Source organism: Canis aureus, chromosome 17, assembly GCF_053574225.1.
Source record: "Canis aureus isolate CA01 chromosome 17, VMU_Caureus_v.1.0, whole genome shotgun sequence".
NCBI classification, from domain to species: Eukaryota; Metazoa; Chordata; class Mammalia; order Carnivora; family Canidae; genus Canis; species Canis aureus.
In genome coordinates this window covers 33,872,221-33,880,144 of record NC_135627.1, presented here as the reverse complement: position 1 = coordinate 33,880,144, position 7,924 = coordinate 33,872,221, and positions in this window count along the sequence as shown.

Genomic DNA, 7,924 nt, shown 5'->3' with positions numbered 1-7,924 from the left:
ACAAAATGAAGTAAGTAGAACATTCAGACTTACACTCACAGCAGTACCAGTGCTTTCCACACCCTTCAGAAGGGATGAAAATACTTTCTATCAAAAGAGTGTATTCTATTCCTTTCCCATATATCCATGCCATTTATTATTATTATTTTTAAAGATTTTATTTATTTATTCATGAGAGACATGGAGAAGAGGCAGAGACATAGGCAGAGGAAGAAGCAGACTCCCTGTGGGGAGCCCAATGCAGGACTGGATCCCAGGACCCCGGGATCACTCCCTGAGTCAAAGGCAGATGTTCAACTGCTGAGCCACCCAGGCATCCTGCCATTTATTATTATTATTGCTGTTATTATTATGTGAGAAGTGAATTATATTCACTCATTAAGGAGATCTACCTTTTTGCTAAAGTGGTAAATAACTTTACATTTTCTCTGACATTATCAAAGCCCCCAAACTCAAAAGCACAAAGTGTGACATCATTAGTGGTTCCGTCCAGTTAGCAAGTTAAAACAGATTGGTGTAAGACTCATGGGTATTTTTTTAATGGCCAATCATCATTTATTTAAATCTAAGTAAATATCATCTATCAACTTGTGTCAAAACAAGGTGTTCACACCTTACTTGATTTTTTTTTTAAGATTTTATTTATTTATTCATGAGAGAGACACACACACAGAGAGAAAGAGGCATAGGTAGAGGGAGAAGCAGGCTTCCTGAAAGGAGCCTGATGTGGGACTCAATCCCAGGACTCCAGGATCACAACCTGAGCCAAAGGTTCAAGATGGGAAGTTATTGCTAATTATATGAACATACACTCTTCTTCTGGAGTCAAGAGAACTGCCAAAGATGTTATTGGCAAAGCAAAGAGTCTTCAAAAACTTGACCCTCATCAAAAAGATGACATAAACAAAAAGGCTTTTGATAAATTTAAGAAAGAGCATGGAGTGGTGCCTCAAGCCGACAATGCAACACCTTCATAACGATTTGAAGGCCCGTGCACCCCTTGGACAACGGAAGAACAGAAGCTTTTGGAACAGGCTTTAAAAACATACCCAGTAAATACACCTGAAAGATGGGAAAAAATAGCAGAAGCAGTGCCTGGCAGGACAAAGAAGGACTGCATGAAGCAGTATAAGGAACTTGTCGAGATGGTAAAAGCAAAGAAAGCTGCTCAAGAGCAAGTGCTGAATGCAAGTAGAGCCAAGAAATGACTTATGACAATCTTTGTTGTGTGTGCATTTTTATAATAAAACTGAAAATATTGTAAAAAAAAAAAAAAAAAAAAACACTGAGCCACCCAGGTGTCCCTTTTACTTGATTCCTGAAGCAAATCACATTATACTGAAATAAGGAGTCCTCAAGATTACATTGAAACACTTGGTTTCTTAAGCAGTCTGTCCTCCGTGAGAAGTCAATTCCAAATAAGTACATAGGACGTGAGGCCATTTTATAATCTGTGCCAAGGTAAAACAAGAAAGCAGCCCCTAAGTTAAGCCAAACAAAACCTGAAATATGTGGCAGGTCTGTCTTCTCATAACCCTACATCCTTAATTCAGGTTGTTATCTCTATTTGTCTAAAGCTGTTTGATTTAATCTGGTTTCATAATATATCTGTTACTGAGTTGATGCCAAAACCTGCTTCATGATGTACTTTGTTTTTTAAATACTGAAAGATAGAAAATATACTTTCAACATATCAATATTGTTATTTTTTGGCTCATTTATTTGTAGAATGTTATAGCAAAATAATATGGTCCCAGAAAAGGCCTCATTTTAAGACTGGCATGTTTACTAATATAATGTCACATTACTTTTATTTTTTGCACTTTATTTCTCAATTTTATGTTTTAAACACCTTATTAAGACACGACTGGTATTCAAAAAGCTATATGTATTTAATATACATAGCTTGATGAGTTTTTAAAAATAAGAATATGCTATGAAACAATCACCATGCTCAATGCCATAAACTTACCCATCACATCTGAAAGTTTCCTTCCTTCCTTTATTCATTTATTTATAATATTTTTTTTTGTATTTTGTGGTTAGAGCACTTAAGATCTACCTTAGCAAAATTTTAAGTCTACAATACAGTGTTGTTAACTATAATCTCTGTGGTAGAGTAGATCTCTAAAACTCATTTATCTTGTATAACTGAAACTTTGTACCTTTTGACCAATGCCTCTTCATCTCCCCTTTCTCCCAGCCCATGGTAACCACAATTCTACTCTCTGGTTCTATGAGTTACTATTTTAGATTTACTCATAAAACTGTAATGCAATAATTTCTCCTGTGACTGACTTATTTTACTTAGCATAGTGTCCTCCAGGTCCCCCCATGTTGGTGAAAATGACAGGATTCCGTTCTTTTTAAAAGCTGAATAATATTCAATTGTTTGCATGTATCACATGTTTAATGGAGATATAATTGGCATATAACATTATATCAGTTTTAGGTATACAACATGATTTAATATTTGTAGACACTGGGAAATGATTACTGTAATAAGCCTAGATAATATCCATCACCATACATTGTTACAAATATTTTTCTTGTGATGAGAACTTTTATATATGTATATGTTTTTTGTATATGTTCTATACATATATACATATATTTTAAGTTATATACATACATAGATATGTATTTTATATATATATTTTTTCTTATTTATTTATTTTTTTAATTTTTATTTATTTATAATAGTCACACACAGAGAGAGAGAGAGGCAGAGACATAGGCAGAGGGAGAAGCAGGCTCCATGCACCGGGAGCCCGACGTGGGATTCGATCCCGGGTCTCCAGGATCGCGCCCTAGGCCAAAGGCAGGCGCCAAACCGCTGCGCCACCCAGGGATCCCTATATTTTTTCTTATGATGAGAAGTCTTAGGATCTACTCTCCTAACAACTAGCATATATACCATACAGCAGTGTTAACTCTAGTTATCATTTTGTATATTATATCTCTAGTACTTACTTATCTTATAACTAGAAGTTTGTATATCACATTTTCTTTATCCATTTATCCTTCAGTGGACATTAATTTTTTTCCCAAATCTTAGCAATTGTGAGCAAGGCTGTAGTGAACATGGGAGGCCAGACATGTCTCCCAGATCCTGGCTTCAATCCCTTTTATATACCCAAAAGTGGGATTGCTCATCAAATGATAATTCTATGTTTGTGTTTTTGAGGAACCTCCTCACTGTTTCCAAGGTGGCTACACCAATTTATATTCCCACCAATAATATACAAGTTTCCCTAGTCTCTACACCTTCACCAACAGTTGTTATCTTTTGTTGTTGTTTATTGTTGTTGTTTTTATAATATCCACTCTAACAGGTATGAGGAGAGATCTCACTGTGTTTTGGATATTTCCTGACGAGTAGTGATATGTTAACCACCTTTTAATATATCTGTTAGCCATTTGTGTATCTTCTTTGGTAAAAAGTCTATTCAAGTCCTTCATCCATTTTTAAATTAGATTATTTGTTTTTTGCTATTGACTTGTAGGTGTTTCTTATACATTTTGGATATTTATCCTTTATTAGATACATGATTTGCAAATATTTTCTCCCATTCTGTAGGTTGCTTTAGGTTGCTTTCATTTTGTTGATTTTTTTTCCTGTGCAGAAGCTTTTTAGTTTGATGTAGTTTCACTTGTCTCTTTTTGCTTTTGTTGTCGGTTATTTTGGTATCACAACCAAAAAATTCATTGTCAAGTCCAATATCTAGAAGCTTTTGAAGTTGCTTTAGTTTTAAAACATTATTCCATTTTGCTCCTTTAGGATCTTAGTGTTTTTAGATTGTGTATTTCTCAGGGCTACTGGGTGGCTCAATGGTTGAGCATCTGCCTTTGGCTCAGGTCGTGATCCTTGGGTCCTAGGATCTCTCTCTGCACAGAGAGCCTGCTTTTCCCTCTGCCTATGTCTCTGCCTCTCTCTCTGTGTCTCTCATAAATAAATAAATAAAATCTTTAAAAAAAATTGTGCTTTTCTCAACTATTTATTAAAATAAAGGTCTGATTAACTCTACATTGTTCAACACTCAGTTCACTATGAAGCCAATCTGTCTTCTCTATCCTCCTATGGCCCTTTGTCCTAATCCTCTGTCACAGCAGTTGTCACACTGAATATATATATAATATATATATATATATATATATATATATATATATATATATATATATATAATTATTTGTAGGCTCTTCAGAGTCCTTTCCCGAATGGTCATTTCTGAATGTCTGTTTTTTTTGTGTATGTCCCGTAACACCTTACATGATACTTGGCATATAGTGGATTCTCACTAAATTTTCTCAGTAAACAAATGATCTAATTAATACCATAATTATTTAAGGGCCTGGAATTGAGCCATTTTAAAATCCTACGAATAATGGAACAACTTTTAGGGATATGTATTTCATAGACAGGAAGCTTCCTTGCTGCTTATTATCCTTTCAAAAGGCTAAAAAGAAAGCAAAATAATAACCTTTAAATCAAATGGTAATTTTATTGGATTATCAGATTGATTGATTTGGTTAAATTTTTTTTTAGAAAACATAACTAGCCAGAATGTTTTCAATCTTAGCATTCTAAATGCTTGACATCAATGTTCATGTTTTGAGATGCACATCTTTGGTGATGGTTTGTTTTCGTTGGTACAGAAAATGTGCTGCTGTAAAAAAACAAAACAAAACAAATGCCACAAAAGACTGTGTGAGATGGAATCTTGAGTATCTAAAGGTATTTAAAATAAATAGTTCCACCCTAGAGTTTAACAATTTTCAAAACAGATGTCTTCTATCAAAGAAAGTAGCAGATTTTTTTTCTTTTTAACTTGGCAGGGACATTTGTACTTTCTAGATTCTCGATTCCCTGATAGGAAAGTGTTTTTGTTTTGTTTTGTCTTTTTCATTTTTCATGTTTTAGAGTTGTCCTCTAAAAGATAGAGGTAGCATGGTGCAGTCATTAAGGACATGGGCATTATAGGCAGGCTCATACAGGGTTCCAATGTCAAATCACATAGTAACAATAGCTAATATTTGTGGAGAGTTTACTGGGTGCCAGGTCTTGGAATACTTTTTTTTTTTTTGGTATGAATTATTTCATTCAGTTTTCAACTTAGAAGATATTATTATGCATATTTTTCACATAAGGAAATTAATTTTAAAGTTTTTTTTTGATGTTAAAGTATTAAGTAATTTCTGAAATATGCTCAGCTGGTAAACATGGAAAAAGAACATTTGAATCTAGGTCTATTTAACTCCAAAACCCATATTTTAACCATTACACTCCTAAATGACTACTAAGTGTGACTTTCATCAAGTTCCTACACATCTCTGCATCTTGTTATCTTATTGGGGTATTATATAAATGAACATTTGTAAAGAACAGGATGGTGCTTAGTACAAAGTAAGCTCTTAATAAATTATAGCCTAGGAATAATAATTATTTTTGGTTTTAGCAGCCAATTGCCTGTTGGACAATTAGAAAAGAAGGAAAAATAATCTTTTCTATTGATCCATAAACATATTTCATGTAACCTTCATGCCTTCCTGTAATTTCCATCTGGTATTATTTCTCTTCAGCGGGAGGAACTCCTTTAGCCCTTCCTGTGGCATGGATATGCTGGCAACAAATTATCTCCACTTTTGCTCTTCTAAAATATTCTATTTTTTCAACTTTATTTAAGTATAATTGACAGATAAAATTGTAAGAAACTTAAAGTGATATTGTGATGATTTGATTTACTTATGTATTGTGAAAGGACCTCCACTGTCTAGTTAATATATCCATCGCCTCACATGTTTATCGTTTTTTGTGTATGTGTAAGAACATTCAAGTTCTACTCTCAGTATATTTCAATAATACGATACAGTTTAATCAACTACAGATTTCATTCATTTTATAGCTGAATGTTTGTACTCTTTTACCAATTTGTATTTTTGCCACACACTTTGTCCCTGGCAACCACTTTTCTACTATTTCTAAGAGTTTGAGAGTTTTTCTTTTTTTTTTTCCTTTTTTTTGTTTTATTTTGTTTATTAGATTGCACATATAAGTGAGACCATGCAGAATTTGTCTTTCTCTTTTCGGCTTATTTCACTTAGCATAATGTTCTCAGGTTTCATCCATGCTGTTGCAAATGACAGGATTTCTTCTTTCTCATGTCTGAATAATACTTCGTTGTATATATCTGCTGCAGTTTCTTTATCCATTCATCCATGGATGGACACTTAAGCTGTTTCCATATTACAGCTATTGTAAATAATGCTATAATAAGCATGAGAGTGCAGATGTCTCTTCAATATCCTGTTCTTATTTCTTTTGGATATATACCCAGAAGTCAGATTGCTGAATTATATATGGCGGCTCTATTTTTATTTTTTTTTAAAAACATTTTTAATACTATTTCCCATATAGTGGGAAATAGTACATTTCCCAATATAGCCATTGGAGTGGCTACACCAATTCACAGTCCTATGATTTCTTTAATTTCCCTTAATTTTTAGGTGATATTTTTATAGAGTTTATAATTCTAAGTTTGCAGTTTTTGTTTTTATTTTTTTAATATCAGTATTTTAAAGATGTCATTCCATTACTTCTCAGCTTCCTTTGTTTCTGAAAGCAGGTGAAATGTATTCTTTTGATTGTTTCTCTGTATGCAACATGTTGGTTCTTCTCCTCACCCCCGATTCTCACCTCTACACCCAATTGCTCTTAAGACTTTTAAAAAAATTTTTCAGCAAATGTGCCTCGGCATGTAATTTATTTTATTTGTGGTTTGGTGAACTTTTTGGATCTGTGTGCTAAAGTTTTTCATCAAATTGGAAAATGTTTGCCCAATATCCCTTCAGATATTTGTTTCTCCTCCAACTCTCTCTCCTTTCCCTGGGGACCTTAAGTACATGTATGTTTGACCACGTGATACTATCATAAAATTGATTAAAGTTCTTTTCAATTTTTTCATCTTCTGCTCTCTGTGCTTCAGTTTTAATCATTTCTATTGCCCTCTCTTCAAGTTTCTGATTCTTAGTTCTGTATTTTCCAGTCTGCTGTTGATCCCAACAATGTTTTAAAACTCCTGACATTGTATTTTTTAATTCTAAGTCTAACACTTGTTTCTTTCTCGGAGTTACCACATGTCTCCTAAAATTACCTATTTCTTCATCTATTTTCTTGAGGATCTTTCAATATATCTATCACAGTTGTTCTAAAGCCCTTGACTAACAATCTTAGTATCTGAGTGACCTGTGGGTCTATTTCTATTCATTGATCTTTTTCTTGACTATGGAAACATTTTCTTGTGTTTAATAATTTTTAATAATTAACAATTATTTAATCTTAACACAAACATTTCATAATATAATGATTAAAACATTTATACTGGGCATTGTGCATGATGATGCAGCTTAGAGATTCTGTATTCTGCAGTTTCCTCTGTAAAGCACTGAGGACTTTTTATTTGTTTTTGTTTTAGCAGGCTGTTAAATTACTAGTGGATCATCTTGATCCTGCCAATATTTTGTTTTAGTTTTGAGCTTGTTAGGGTGGAACTATTTTGGTTTTAATCTTAGTTCTGGGATGTGATTCTTATTCCTAAAGTGTGGCCCTTCTGAGGTTTTACTAAAAAGTTCAAAATGTTTACCAAGCCCTATTAACTTAGTAAGACCTGATTATCAAATTCTGCTCCTCCCAAAAGCAGGCAAATGTTGAAATCTCTGCAGTTCTTTCATCCTTTCTGCATTTGTTTCCACTAGAAACATTGCTTTCTTTTTTTTAAGTAGCCTCTGTACCCAACACGGGACTCAAATCCGCAACTCCAAGATCAAGAGTTTCGCACTCCACCGAGTGAGCCAGCTAGCTAGGTGCCCCAGATATATTGTATCCTTATTTCTCATTTGTGCAGTTCCAGATTTAGCTAAGAATCTA